This window comes from Balaenoptera borealis (assembly GCF_965194805.1).
Source record: "Balaenoptera borealis genome assembly, chromosome: 12".
NCBI classification, from domain to species: domain Eukaryota; kingdom Metazoa; phylum Chordata; class Mammalia; order Artiodactyla; family Balaenopteridae; genus Balaenoptera; species Balaenoptera borealis.
In genome coordinates, this window is record NC_138869.1 from 103312079 (window position 1) to 103328012 (window position 15934).

General features: G+C 38.1%; 1 protein-coding gene across 6 annotated transcripts in view; it reads right to left on the minus strand.

Moving 5' to 3' along the window:
• Positions 1-15934, minus strand: part of LOC309608222 (uncharacterized protein) — a 278913-nt gene that overhangs the window by 182402 nt on the left and 80577 nt on the right. The gene's annotated exons all lie outside the window — the stretch shown is intronic.

A 15934-nucleotide genomic window follows, 5' to 3' on the forward strand; every position in this document is an offset into this window, starting at 1 on the left:
TATTTGCGGCACACAGTGTTTCTTTATGGAAGTATAGCCTATTTCAGCCTTGAGTTCCTGCTGCATGCCAGGCGCTTTGCTAGGATTAGAAATACAAAGAAGAGAGCAGACAGAAAGAAACAAATGGATTTTAAAGGGGCTTAGATATATAAGCATCCAAACAGCTATGACAATGTCTGATTCGAATTTTCACTGAAAATCTAGGTCTTGACTGGTTTCTTTTAAAATTTACTTTCATATAATTTACCTTGATATTTGACCTCTGGAGGAATTAAAGGTGCATGTGTTGAGGAAGGTAATGACATAAAGGTAAAAAGAATATACTTTTGGTGAATATAGGTGATACAAATGCAAATTTTTCTGGCTGATAAAACTTTCTGTGTTTTTAAAACTCAGAAACATTTTCCTATAAACTATGAAATGGGCCACTTTATTTTTGAACCATCCACAGTGATTACTAGCTTTCTGTTACTAGGGAAGTATTCAGAGTTACCACAATTAAAGCAGAGGCTGGAAACCCTCTGTACTTGACATGGACATACAAAAACAGGGGTCCATCATTCTCAGGGGTAGTTGGCAAGGAGGTTGTGGTGTCAGGGAAACTCTAAGAGATCTGTTGAGAAATAAGGTTGAATATCTTAAGAAGAGGTAAAAAGAAGTTCAGAAATTATTTCAAAAGCAATGTAATGCAAATAATGTAGTTTTCTACTTTGTGCACAAAATATACTTTGTGTTCTCACTCTTTTTTTTTTACATTTCTAAAGCTAAAAGGTTTATCAGTTTTAAAACAATAGAAACATAGTGATTGAATTTGTATTTGTTTTTTAATTCCTGTCACTTTAGTTCAGGTATGTGACACATCAGAACTGTTACTGGGATAAAATTCAAAACATAGAGAATCATGGTTTCTGCAGACCTGGAATACAACCTGACACTTTCATTACGTATCTGTAAAATAGACCACGCTGGGGCTGGACGAGCACCGTGGAAACACCACAAAATGTACTAACGTAACAGCATCTTTGCAACAGGGTGAGCGTGTTTTTAAAAATAAGACTCTTTAATCTGAAAGACGAGAACAAGGCTGGTCATCATCAAAGTTTTTAAATCGTGAAGTTTTAGAAGGATATTCCAATTCTGTTACATTCTTTAAGGATTAAAAAATTTCATGAAATAAATAATACACAATGGATGACATGTGTAAGTGTTTAACATAGTAAATGGCAGCTCCATCCATAATTTTTTATTAAGTTAACCTAAAGCTTTGTAAATGCACATCATCAACATTTTTAGATTTAAATCTCAAACAACAAAAGTATTTCCTATATGATTCATCTATGGAAGCAGATCTGCTCTTATGACTCAGTAGGAAAATTTTAATAAATTGTTCTTAATAAAGAGCTGATGCTTCAGCACTATATAGGATCCACCAAAAATTATATATTGAAATCCACCAATTATATAGGATATGCCAATATGCTACAATAATCCCAAAATTTTATATGGGGTTGGAAATTTTCCTTCCACTGTAGCTTTTGATTAGGGCATGAATGGAGAGGACTGAGATTTCTCCAGAGTGAAGCAACTGGGTTATAAATGGTCCTCTCTTACTATTGAATACTTCTTCATGCATACTGTGTCTGACCAAAAAGGGAGGAAAGAAGGAAGGAAGGGAGGAAGGAAGGAAGGAAGGAAGGAAGGAAGGAAGGAAGGAAGGAAGGGAAGGAAGGAAGGAAAGGAGGACGGAAGGAAGGAAAGAAGGGAGGAAGAGAGGGAAGAGAGAATCAAAAGAAAAGAAAAATTCCAAGCAACTTGAATTATAGCTATATTTTTAAAATAGGCCCATTAATCTAGCCAGCTTAAACTACAGTAATTGGAAAATTTTGTTTGAAAAACAGAAAAGATAACTAAGAACACCAACAGAATTCTAACTGCCTAAACTCCATTCTTATTTTTCATAAATCTAGGTCTTGACTGGTTTCTTTTAAAATTTACTTTCATATAATTTACCTTGATATTTGACCTCTGGAGGAATTAAAGGTGCATGTGTTGAGGAAGGTAATGACATAAAGGTAAAAAGAATATACTTTTGGTGAATATAGGTGATACAAATGCAAATTTTTCTGGCTGATAAAACTTTCTGTGTTTTTAAAACTCAGAAACATTTTCCTATAAACTATGAAATGGGCCACTTTATTTTTGAACCATCCACAGTGACTACTAGCTTTCTGTTACTAGGGAAGTATTCAGAGTTACCACAATTAAATAATTACACTTATTTAACTGTAAATCTGACATGTTTGGTCAATATTTTCTTCCTTTGTATTAAGCTATGCTGAACCAAAACCCACCTGAGCAACAGTCTACCACCAGCTCATTCCAATCCTGCAATGAAGTCTGCCTGAATTTGTGATAATAGTCATAACACAAAACAGGGTTTACTCAGTTTATGAATTGTGAATAAATGGCAGAATTCATGAAGAAGCCAATTGTTTACCCATGTGAGGTGGATGAGTTTTTTCCAGAAGAGCAGGATTTAGTGCCCTCAAGAAGGCAATTTATTAAATGAAGCCAGAAATGTGTGTTCATTTCACTGAAGAGAGCAAAGTATTATCATTAAACAATTTCTTTAGGGCACTCGGATTTCTGTAGCAGGTATTATGTAAACTTTGTTTGTACTTGTGTCCAGTCTTCCCAAGCAGTAACAGCAACATGACAATACCTATTAGACCATCCTGTAATGTAATCACTTATTAACACTTAGAGGGGAACAAAGCCTTATCTGGAAGACTTAGTTTGTGAGACCTACTAGGGGAAAGACACTTCAACCCAGTTCATCTGTAAACGTGGAAGTTAAACAAAATCATCTCTAAAATCCCTTTCAATCCCAAAATACGACGATTGATTCATTTTCTTCTCAATGTGTTAACTTATGTGTTCTAAGTTGTACTAAAAACATATTTCTTGCAGTAATGCCTCGTCCCTGCTCACCCCAAATATACACATAATTACCTCAAATTAAGACCAGATTTTAAGTGTGCTGTTCTCTTTCAAAACGTATGGAAAAACCAAGGCAATGCAGAAGTTGTTTTATGACTGTGGCAAGAATCACTTAACAAATAATTTCCATGCCCGAATAACATGAGTTTAGGCCAGGCATCTCATTTCTCACCTCCTCTATTTTCAACCCCAAAATAGATGATTGCTTGCTCATTTCATAAAGTAGGTGTTAAAAAGTTTCTTGGACATCGGAAAAAAAGACAAAACAGAGATGCGAAGCAAAACTTGATTCTGTCTTTTTAAAAACTTGTAAATCTACTTTGGGAACTTGACTGGCTCAGCCATCAGGTATTTTGAAAAGAAAGGAGTGAAGAGGGAGGTCCCAGATCTAAAATTCGAGCCAGACTAACATCAGAGAAATTCCAATGTGACAAATTCTAAGTTATTGGTGGGGAAATGGAGGAGTATACCACGAGGAAACAGCTAGTAATCCCGAGCCCCAGCCTCCAACACTGTGGGCCTGGCAGCAACGCTTGTGCTACTCTTTTCATTCCAGTGCACTTTCCCTCCTAAATCACTGCTCTAACCACAAACCATCCAACGCACAAATGACTTACTATTGTGGAAAAGCATGGAGAAAAACGTGCTTCTGCTTCAGGGCTGGCTAGCAGCTTCCTACCAGATCTCCAAAGCAGTTTGTCCCGTGGGTAGATTGTTCTATTATGTTTTACCAAAATGTTTTTCAAAGCTTTTCTGTTGGAAGGAAAGCCTGTCTGAGAGGATAGGCATACAGTCGAACTTCCGTATCCGAGGGTTCCGCATCTGCGGATACAGAGGCCTGACCGAACTACGCCATTTTACGTAAGGCGCTTGAGCATCCTTAGATTTTGGTATCCCCTGGAGGGTCCTGGAAGCAATCCCCCGCAGATACGGAGGGAGGACTGTACAAAAGGATCAGATAAAAGGGCCGTTAAGTGTTCTAGGTACCCTCTAAGCTAGCCAGGGAATAGTGGAGGGATGAGATGGACTGGGGAAAGGTAGGACAACTATCCAGCCCTCCAACTGAATTAAGTCCTGAAAACTCAAGCTGTTGAGCCAGAGGCCTAATCATTGGAGGTCAATGGACAAAGAAGTTGCTGTCTTCCAGAATGCCCTGCGCACGTCCTAAGTCAAGGCCGTCTTGCAGCCCGGCATCCTTCCTCAGATTGGTGTGGTGTCGGCAGAGGCCATCGTAGAGACCAAGCCCTCTCAGATTATGACTTGCTGATGCTGGGCCCCGCCCTGCCCCACATTTCAATGACTTGTGCCGGGAGAAGTTGAAGATCTCACAGGATCACCCAACAAACAGAACGTGAACAGCAGCAGCCCCGGCCTTTGACCAGGGTTTAGTCTTCATACAGAATGTTCTTACCACTCTTGTCATCAGAAACGGGGCCTGATCCTTACTGGATGCCCCTCCTCCCAAAGGTTAGTTAATTTATCGTGTCACCTTGGCTCATTCACTCCAAAAGTTGCTGCATCTGGGGATTATGTGTCATTCACTCAGATTCTTCTTCATTCATGATATGGCAGGATGTGGTTAAACCAGAACCTAACATTTGCCTTCTTAAAAATGGTACTTGCAGAATATAAACATTCTTGTTACTTAAGCTTCTTTCTTCAGCTTCCAAGAAGAGATGACCATACATGAAATATGATGAATCCTTAACAATTACTAAGCTCAAGCTTTATATTTATACCAACTATGCATAAACATGCATAACAAATGTTATATCTGTATTTGTCATAAATATATGATTAAAACATTTTCCAAGGATTGTGCAAGCTGTTCTACATAAATTACCTCACAACAAACCTAGGAGGTAATAGAAAAAAACTGAGGCTTGGAGAGGTTGAACATGCCCAAAGTTGAGTAACTATTTAAACAAACTTTATAAATACATGTACCTAAATAGATTACTACCAAGTCGATTGAGACTAATTATATCTTCTCAAGTAGCAAGAACTTATTATTTGAATCACCAGTTTTGCTCTTATCATACACCGATCTATACTGAAAGTCATTGTTTGTATGTGTCCAGTCATACTGTCAAAGGTTGTCCGCTCTTTAAGGCTGTAGAATCTGATGAAAGCTATGAGCAATGTCCCCAGAAAAATGCGTGTATACACCAGAGTCGTCCCCACAATTTCAGAGCGTTGGAAGGCCTCCTGTGGCCTGCCTGTAGGCATGGGGATCCATGGGGATCCTCCTGTAGGCATGGGGATCCATTACCCTAGAGAACCATGAGCCCCAGGCTCAAAACACCTCACTCACCGCCTTACTCAACTTCCTGTCTTCCACAGGCCTGTGTCTTGCACACTTTTGGTTCTCAAGAAATATGCTAACTTCAAAAGAGAAAGACACTTGCTATGGACTTTGAAAATTTTACAGTCCACGAGGCTATAAATATGGTTTACCAGAGAGCTTGTTTTTCTATTTTATTATCATATTCTTGAAAACATAAAACCCAAGAAGGCGATAACTGTAACTTGTGCTCTCTGAGACTTGACTTTGGCGAGCACTGTGGGAATAGACCCTTCTTTATTGGACTGCTCTCTCTGACATCAAGAGCACCGATGGCTCTGGAAGATCCAGATCTGTCTACATAAATTGTTTCATGTTGTAGATATTTCGGGAGGTGTTAGAGTGGACGTTCACACTTTTTTTGAAAAGAAAAGACGCTTCCTCTAAAATTATAACATTCCACTTACTCTATACCATCCAGGACACATTGTATGTGTTCCATTATGTCTGGCAGTTGCTGAATGAAAGAAAAGTGTACTGTCAGTTCTGGGAAGAGTCTCCTTCCCTTCAGGAAGTAAGGCAAAGGAGGAGGGAATTAGGCCAATAGAAAGCATTCCTGGTACCTCTTGAGAGATCCTTGGGAGAAAGGGATCCTGGTGTGTCCACTTTGCAGGAAAAAGTACTTCAAGTCCAAGTCTTTTGGGGAACCTTTATGCAAGTGGTATTTCAGTATGTCAGTACTGGTGTCTGGTCTAGGGAATTTACTGTGAGTCCTAGAATAGATCTCAATGTAGGTCGAGCATTACGAGCATCTAAAATCAGATTGAGAATTAGAAGAGATTAGGTGAATATATGTGAAAATTTATCCAAGCTCCTGATAGAGAAGGAGTTTCTAAGGTAAAGAATAATGGAAAATACAGTGTAGAAGAAATTCAATTAATACATAAACGTCAAACAACTAGATATTTTAAAAATAACTAAAACAGCAAAAAAAAAAAAAAAGGATAAAAAAGATACCTCCTTCATTCATTTATTTATCCATTCATTCAAAAGTACTTGCTGAGTATCTTTCACGTGCCAAGCGCCATTCTGGATATTAGGGATATAGCAAATAAAGTGAGCCTCTGTCAGAGATATTTATTTCTAGTAGGCAAGACAGATAATTAAATAAATAAAAATATATGTAATTTCCAAAATGTCAGATAATAATAAGTTCTATGAAGTACTTTGGATAAGTGATCAGGGAAGAGCTCTCTGAGGCATCAGTTTCAACAGTGACCTTAATGAAATGAGTGAACAAGCTATTTAAAATCTAAGATTTTGCTCCAGGAAGAAGGAAGTGCAAAGGCCCTGAGTAGGGAGGGAGGTTTGGTGAGTTTGAGGAACAGCAGGAAAATCAATGTGGCTAAAACTGAGTGAGCATGAAAAACACTAAGTTCTAGGAGGCAGCCAGTGGCCAGGTTATGTGGGCTTTGAAGGCCCTGGCAAGGACTTTGGCTTTTATTCTAATTGTGATGGGAAACCATGCAGGGTTTTAGACAAAGTAATGGTATAATCTATTTTTAAAAATATTACTCTGAATGATGCACAGTAAATGCATTGCAGGAGGGCAAGGGTGAAAACAGAGACTTGTTAGGTGGCAGCTTCCCTAGAGCAAGAAAAGGGCTGCAGACAGCATCACGACAAAACTAGGTGATCAGGCATCCCCCACAAACTTCAGAATATATGCATGCGAGGCCAAACCAGAGACGATGGAAGAGCCAAGTGTGATCAGCAGACGTGAGGAAGAAAACAGAGAGAAAAACAATATTTGTAAGAGCTAGAGAACCCAAAATTTGCTAAATATTTACTACTAAAAGGAAAGGACCTGACATGGAGTGAAGGACTCAGCTGGTAGATGTGAGTGTGCTGTGCAGGCTCCAACTTGCATGTGAGTGCAAAATGACCAGAGGAAGGCCTGAGGATACAGAAAAATTCTAGGTTCTCAGGGCTATCAGAAATACCCAGCAAAGAACAAATCCCTGGACTGAGATAAAACTTCTTGGAATAAAAAGAAATTTATTAGGTCAGAAACTAAGGGAGTAAAGAAGAAATGAAGATTCAGATACTACTGGTGGAGGAACCAGAGAGATATCAGAAAATATTGGACAGGTGGCTATAAGGAGAGGCCATACTTGTTACTACTCTGCACCAAGAACAGGATACAAAAGAAAAGAGAGGGAACCTGAGAGCTCAAATACTAGAAAACCTAGCTTGACCCACTTCTACCCCCTGCACAGGAATCTCTTCTTTAAAGTACAGAAAACCCCAACTTGCTTCAATGTAAACAACAGAAAAGAACTGGGGGGCTTCCCTGGTGGCGCAGTGATTAAGAATCCGCCTGCCAATGCAGGGGACACGGGTTCGAGCCCTAGTCTGGGAAGAGCCCACATGCCGCAGAGCAACTAAGCCTGTGTACCACAACTACTGAGCCCGTGCTCTAGAGCCAGCGAGCCACAGCTACTGAGCCCGCGTTCCACAACTACTGAAGCCCATGCACCTGGAGCCCATGCTCTGCAACAAGAGAAGCCACCGCAATGAGAAGCCTGCACACTGCAACAAAGAGTAGCCCCCCACTCACTGCAACTAGAGAAAGCCCGCGTGCACCAACAAAGACCCAACACAGCCAATAAATAAATAAGTAAATGAATAAAAACTTAAAAAAAAAATTAAATTATAAAAAAAAGAAAAAGAAAAGAATTGGGACCACTCCCATTTAAATAAATAAATAATCAAATAAATAAATACATAAATAGCTTAAAAGAAATATATATACATACACACACACATACATATGTGTATATATATAAGGACTCAGCAGATAAATAAGTCCATAAAGCAGAGTCTTCTTATTTTATACATTAGGTTACATATCCTTATATCAGTGTACCCAAATTTTGCAAAGCAAATAAAAGGGAATTAATTAAATGGCAAAAGCTATTAAAGAACAAAATAAATTACAATCAGGAAAACTCAGAAATGTGATAGCCAAATAACAGGAAGATGAGAATGTGAGCAGAAAGAGCATATAAAAGAATTAGAAATAGAGAAATAAGTTCAGAAATGAAGACTCAATAGACAGTAACACAAGAGTAAATAGACAGTACCAGAAGCAATATTAAGAAAACAAAAAACAGAAAAAAGAAAAAAGGAACTTAAGATAAAAAGAAATAAACATATTAAAAATAATTTGAGAGAGATAAACAAAGAAGACAAATAAGATGTAACAGAAGTATAATTGGAATCGCTGATAAAGAAAATCAAAACAGGGCTTCCCTGGTGGCGCAGTGGTTGAGAATCTGCCTGCCAATGCAGGGGACATGGGTTCGAGCCCTGGTCTGGGAAGATCCCACATGCCGCGGAGCAACTAGGCCCGTGAGCCACAACTACTGAGCCTGCGCGTCTGGAGCCAGTGCTCCGCAACAAGAGAGGCCGCGATAGTGAGAGGCCCACGCACCGCGATGAAGAGTGGCCCCCACTTGCTGCAACTAGAGAAAGCCCTCACACAGAAATGAAGACCCAACACAGCCATAAAATAAATAAATAAATAAATAAATAATGAAAAAAAAAAAGAAAATCAAAACAATGGAATGCATGAATACTAAAAACTATAATCCAAGAAAACTTTCTTATAATAAGAAACTTGAATCTACATATTGAAATGGTACCACATGTACCTAGAAATTGAATAGTCATATTTTAATACAAAATAAGATACTGGAATTTCCTAGCAAATTAGAAAAGATTTAATTATGATAACCATATATGATACGATGTACACTATTTAACTTGAAATTTCTTACGATTTCTATCAAATAATTTGTCTATATGAAAGAAGAGCCATAAAAGTTAATACCTTTTGAATAAATAATTCCCTCCTCATCATCTATCCTAACAAAATAGTCACTATGTCTGTCATTGTGATAATAATGGCAAATCATGCTATTTTGAAGATCTGTATTGGCAGTTACCTATATCTTTGATTAATTAAAATTACAGTCAAATAAATCATTACTTACATTGTAAAAAAAATAATCATTACATTGTAAGTAATGATAGGAGAAGGGGAAAAGATAATGAAGTTTTGGCATAGAAAATGTTGAGAATGACCCACTTTGTGCAATTCTTTCAATGTATAAACAAGAAAATGAGATTTAAAGAAGATAAATAATTTGTCCAATATAACACAACTAGACTGTACAAGGCTTCAAATACTAGCTTAGTCTTCTGATTTTCAGGTCCATGTTTTGTTCTACTGCAGCATACATAAAATTAAAGTCATTCATTTGATTTAAGACTAAATATCATAGTGTGGGAAATTAGAAAATCTTATTTCTTTACAAGATATAATCTTCACAGCCCTCATGTATAAATAATAGAGCACGCTAATGTAAAATACAACCTAAAAAATAATAATAAGTCAGCCATCGTAGCAAAGAATATTACAATGCTATGAGTTCAGAAAAATCTACCTGTTGTGTTCCTGGGCTCACAGCTGCCTTATAGTTGGATGTGGTTGAGTGACTGATTCCAAGCCAATGCAACGTAGTAGAAATGATCTACACTCCTTCTAAGTTGGGCTATAAAAACCTCTCATAAAGTATGCTATAAGAAGAAAGAAAATACTCTTAAAGCAGATAAGACAAAACTTTGCTTTTGAATCTTAGTATGACTACAGATAATGAAAGAGAAAAAAAAATGAAAAAAACAAGAAACAAAAAACCTATAAACAAGTCTCCACTCTCTTTTCCCCATCTGCTGGGTAGATGTCAGTGCTTTGAAAATTATATATTGAAAGCAGCAGAGCTTTGTTAGTTTGGGGGGCTAGAAGGATTTATAAAACAGAACCCTCAGCTCCTTCTGACTATTGGATTTTACATGAGCAAGAAACAAACATCTTGTTGGGTTAAGCCATTTAGATTTCAAAGTTTTTCTGATAACGGTAATTAGCATTATCTTAAATGGAAATTTCTATCAGAGGTGGTAGTAACAAAAAATATCTAATAATTGGCACTGCAGAAGAAAACTAAGAGACTAGTACCAGAGGCTGGAAATATGAATTCTCAAGTTAGGCAGGGGCGAATTTTTCAGTAATAATGATACCGATGATACCTTGGAAGGCAAGCCACTCACCTTCCTAGAAGTTGGCTCTAGCAAAGAGATTGGAAAACAGAATTATATTAGCATGCATTAGATGTCACTAGCTTTATTTGGCAACCTATCAGAAGAAATGACCACAGGAAAGAATTATCCTCTGTACACATAAAAATGAAAGGGGATAAAGAAGCATCCAGAAATTTTAATCTTCAAAAACTTGAGAATGCTTATGTCAAACATTAGAGAATATGTTTTTTTAATTGAATAATTAAGGGTCTTAAGATACAAATATGTGACAAAGTTTACATATGTGACAAAGTTTACATATGTGACAAAGTTCAACCAACGGCTGATTGCTTTAAGATAAATATATTGAGCTGAGAAAGAAAAAATGATGATGAGAAGGAAAATAAATACACCAGATTTAAGAATTATATCTAAGAAAGAATTGTAGGTGTGGCTACTGGCATATTGAACTGACTACAAGCAAAGAGATCAAAGTCTTATTAATTTTAAAGGAAATTATATACCAAAACAACTATGAGCTAATGCTACAAATTTTGCCTGAGCATTAAAACAACTCTTCAGCCACCAAACTCATACAGGCAGGAAGTAAGCAGCAAAAACTCTACAGCCCCCAACTCCCATTATAAATGTGGCCAAGTCAGATCATGAACAAGCAAGAACTCCCCAGAGGCAGAATCAGAGGCTGTGTTGACCAGTGGACAAGGAAGTTCCTCCCCAGGAGCAAAATCAGGTTCTAATCAAGGAACTTCCCTCACTGCCAGGACTTCATAACGGATGTTCAACAGGATTTCATCATGACCACAGACCACTGACTACTGTGAATATTGCAATTTTCTGTTTTCTGAATAGGGTATTTATTAGAGTTATCCTGTCCCCATTCCACCATGCATGTTGGCTACAGTGGGAGAGACAGAAAACTTACAACTAATTCAGCCATCAAATAAATAATTGGCAATCTTTGCATATTAAAAAATTAAAGCATGAATTCTTTTCCAAACATATATATATTATGGATTACTCTAAAATATATTTTATATTTAGCTTATTCTCCAACAAACATTCAACAATTCCACTTTTTAATGCTTTGTCTAAATGATGTCTGTTAGGAATTTCTAACTCTTAAAATTCTACAATATTTTTACATCATCCTTAGTGTAAGGTTTTATAATCAAAGTCTTCATTATACTACTTTAGGCTGCCTTTCTTGTCTCTGCCTGTATCTTCTCTACATACCAGCAATACTTACCAAGGACTTCCTGCTGCTACCACTACTGAATTATCTTTATTTCCAGGTTCCATGTTATAGTATAAGAAAAAGGAGGCCTGTAGCTAAGGAAATAGCCCACTGTCTTAGTTTGGCTTCCCCCAGCAGCAGACCCTGAGACAAAGATTTGAGTCTTCATAATTTATTTGGAAGGTGATCCCAGTAAGAGAATGGGGAAGTGAGATAGGGAAGGGAGTCAATAAAAGGTGCTGTTTCAAGCAAGTCGCCACTTGCCATTCCAGGGCCCTAGGAAACTGTAAGACGTCCTCCAGAAATGTGCACCTCACCGCTCTCCATCCATGGACGAGGGGACTCCTCTGGGACTAGGATTGAGGACGGCTCCTTGTAGGCGGTATCTCCCCATCTCTCAGGCTGCTGTGTGTCCAAGCAGAGCAGACTCCGCTGGCCAGAGAAAGCCTTCAGGCAAAGGGAACCAGTTCCCAGCAGCTGGTAGTCAAACTGGGCTATACAGAACTGGTGAGGACCGAGGTGATGGTGACGTCATCTATACTGAGGAAAAAGTTGTTTTGTTCTGAGTTGTTTTGGAAGCTGGATACTGAGTCTATTCTGGATATAAAGCATGACACTTGTTTGCTAATACTTGGATAGTAAGAAACAACTCTTTCTTTCATCTGAATCCTTAAAGGCAAAGATAGCTGGGAATAAATCCTACGTAAGTTAGCCAATAATATTTCCCAAATACCACCAGGAATCCTGATGGAAAAGTAGTCTCAGATATTTTAAGCTTAGCTGCTTCTATGTGTTCTTCTAACAAATTGCACAGTGAGTCAAGCAAATGTTGAACATTTAGCCTAAGTGAGAAGCCTGTGGGATTTTATGTATTTATTTGTTTGTTTATTTATGGCTGTGTTGGGTCTTCATTTCTGTGCGAGGGTTTTCTCTAGTTGCGGTAAGTGGGGGCCACTCTTCATCGCGGTGTGCGGGCCTCTCACTATCGCGGCCTCTCTTGTTGCGGGGCACAGGCTCCAGACGCGCAGGCTCAGTAGTTGTGGCTCACGGGCCCAGTTGCTCCGCGGCATGTGGGATCTTCCCAGACCAGGGCTCGAACCCGTGTCCCCTGCATTAGCAGGCAGATTCTCAACCCCTGCGCCACCAGGGAAGCCCAAGCCTGTGGGATTTTAAGCCACCAAATTTGAGGAGTTTTTGGTCCCTGCAGCATAACGAGAATATTCTATTCTCCCCTAGATACACCCTCCTGCCTCCTCTGCTGCAGGAAGCCTGCTTGTAGAGTACATCAATTAGCTCTCTTGCCATCTGGCTTCTGCTTCAACCATTAGAGAGACCTGGCAGGAGATTAGAGGGAGGAACGAGAGTGGGAAGAGAGTATTTATTATCCCCTCACTTGCTCTCTGTGGGGTTACTTTAGACTGCCAGTTTCCCCCATGAAGATGAAGCCTCTTCTCAAGGTGGCCCCTCCACAAGACTCTTTCTCCTTCCAGGTATTTCACCCCTTCAGGCGTAGGGGTGAAATGGGCCTTGTGTTGCTAGTCTCGGGATAACTCTCCTTGATGATTCCCCTATATCCCACCCACATCTTTGTAATTAGTCCCTTTTTTCAGTACCCCTTGCAATATTCTATTGGAATAAGCCATCCGTTTCCTGCTGGGACACTGACTGACACATTATTTTCGCCTATACTGTCTGGTTTCGTTTTTCTATCGATAAAACGTCACATTGTTAACGTAGCATTCTTCCTGAACCACTGCGGTTTCCACCACATTTAGCCTTGCCAACCTCAAGGAAGAGGCTGGGAGATCTAAATTCCACTATCATCTCAACATTATTTACACAATAAAACTCTCTCCCCGGACAATAGTGCCTTTATGTCTGAGAAGCAATGGTCCATCCAAATGACAGATCTGTTGCTCCACTGCCAAGCCCAGCCTAGTTTAAATGCAATTCTGATTCTTTAGTGCCTTAGGGAAGTTTCCTGAAGCAAGATCTGTGATATTATTTCTTCTTCTTCACATTACCTCCCTCAACTCTACCCAAGGTTGAGTTTATTTTAGTTTAATGTGTTGAAAGAACATCTCCATAAAAAGAATATTTATTGAGAACTGATTAGTGATTCCAAATACTGGATCTTGGTAAGAGATGAGGACTGACTGCTCCTAGTATGTTAATAAATTCATTCGGTTAAGGTAAGAGGTAAACAGATTACTCACCTACTTCGAACCAGGGAAAATTTGTTTAATCCCGCACTAAGTGTTCAATGACATTACTGAAGGAAAATTATGAAAGGATCTCAAATATATACATTAAAGTTTCAAGAAGGGGCAGAAACTAGTATAAATTCCAGATTATCATCTATGGAATATGTTCAAAAGCACTATGTAACAAGCCTATATTTAAAATTATTATAAATGAAAGTAATTTTGCCATTATAGGTAATTTATGTTTTATATAAATTTGACTTACCAGATCATCTTATAGAATGCCAGTCCAAGTTTGTTAGAGACAAATACACTTCTCCTCCCTCTGGAAATTATTGTTTTGTTTTTCCCTCCTGGGCATTGCTTTCTCATCCTTGAATCCTAATATTTATACAGTGTGCATAATTTAAAATCCTTTTCACATAGAGTGGTAGTTCTTAACCATTTAACAGTCCTTTGAGAATCTGATGACAATAATATAAACACTCTTCCTGGAGTTTATACATGTAGTATATGTACATGGGTCTATACATATACTACTGCATTCAATTTTAGAGGGTTCATTGATATCCTAAAATCTATCCAGGGGTGAGTAACTCCTATAATAATAGTTTAATTCTCATAACACCTATATGAGATAGGAATTGTTATTCCTATTTTTTCAATTGAGGAAATTAAGCCACAAAGTCGTTCAACCAAGTCAGGCAGCAGGATTTGGTGTTAAACTCAGGCCTTTTGACACTATGGCCAATGCTTTTGCCTCTGTCCCATGACTGCCTCCTACTTTTGTTACTGTGAATCATCACCTATATTCCACTATAAAATATTTTAGGTAATTAAGGTAGAGTAAATTTTTTCTATAAGAGTCTCAGGATTCCTAAATGTTTCCATTATGTTTTTAGATTCAGTTGAATCTCTGTTCTATAAAATTCATTCACTCAGAAGAATTTCCAGTTTATCCCCAAGGTGAATTACAAAATTAAAAGCAAATATCTATGTCCAAAACATTGATGAGATTCATTATTTAAACATCTTTTCCTTTCCTCTGTTTTCATCTCAGCATCCATGGCCAGTCCACCACCTTGGACTCTGGACCCACTGCTTTGACCTGTTGATACCCAAGTCTTGGTGTAGGGAAAAGAATGACAAGGACTCCTGACTACTCATAAGAAGATCTGGTTCTAATCCATTTTGCCACTTAGCACATAAATTACCTTAAGCAAATCACTTGTACCCTCTGAGTAACAATTTCCTCATCTGAAAATGAGGGTGGTATGGCCCACATATATGTTGTAGGGTTAGAGAAAGCACCCAGCAAAATAATACTGCCTGAAAAGGTGTTTCAGAAATTATTAAAGCATCACAAACATTTAAGGTATTGTGATTAGAGTCAGCAAAGACACCTCCATCAGCAAAACCAGCATTAACTTTTTTAAAAGTAAGAACATTGAGATTATACGTTCACAAAATTACTCACTGCAAATGTCCAGCCGTTACTATTATCTCCCACATGTTTGGCGCTGCTTTATTACATGATGGTGACCACATTGAGATGACTCATCTGGTCAGCTTTGCAAAAGAGCTGATGTCCTGGTTCCTCCATTGAACACAAGCCAACAGATGAGTCACTCAATAAACTCAGTGGCTTTGCATGCTGCAGTTATCTACCTACTGAAATTGGATGATAAATTTACTGTCTGGTATTAAATTACCACTTTGTTATAAATAATACCAACCTAATGGTCTTTAAAAAATAACCTTTAGTAACCACTTTAAATAAAGAAGGGTCGATTGTTTATAAACAGTATATATGGTATTTTTAAAATATTGTTGTATAATTGGTATGGTAGATTTTTCAGAATTGTTTTTAATGCAGTAGGGCTTATTTTTACCAACTTTCCTGCATTCTGATGGTTGAGTGAATAGTAGTGCAGTATATCTTTCAACATGCGGATCAAGTCCTTCAGAAAGTGAAGCCAATAGAATTATATCATTTGAGTACAAAACGTGCAAGGCAAATATAAACTGTTAGTGAAAATCAAATGGAGA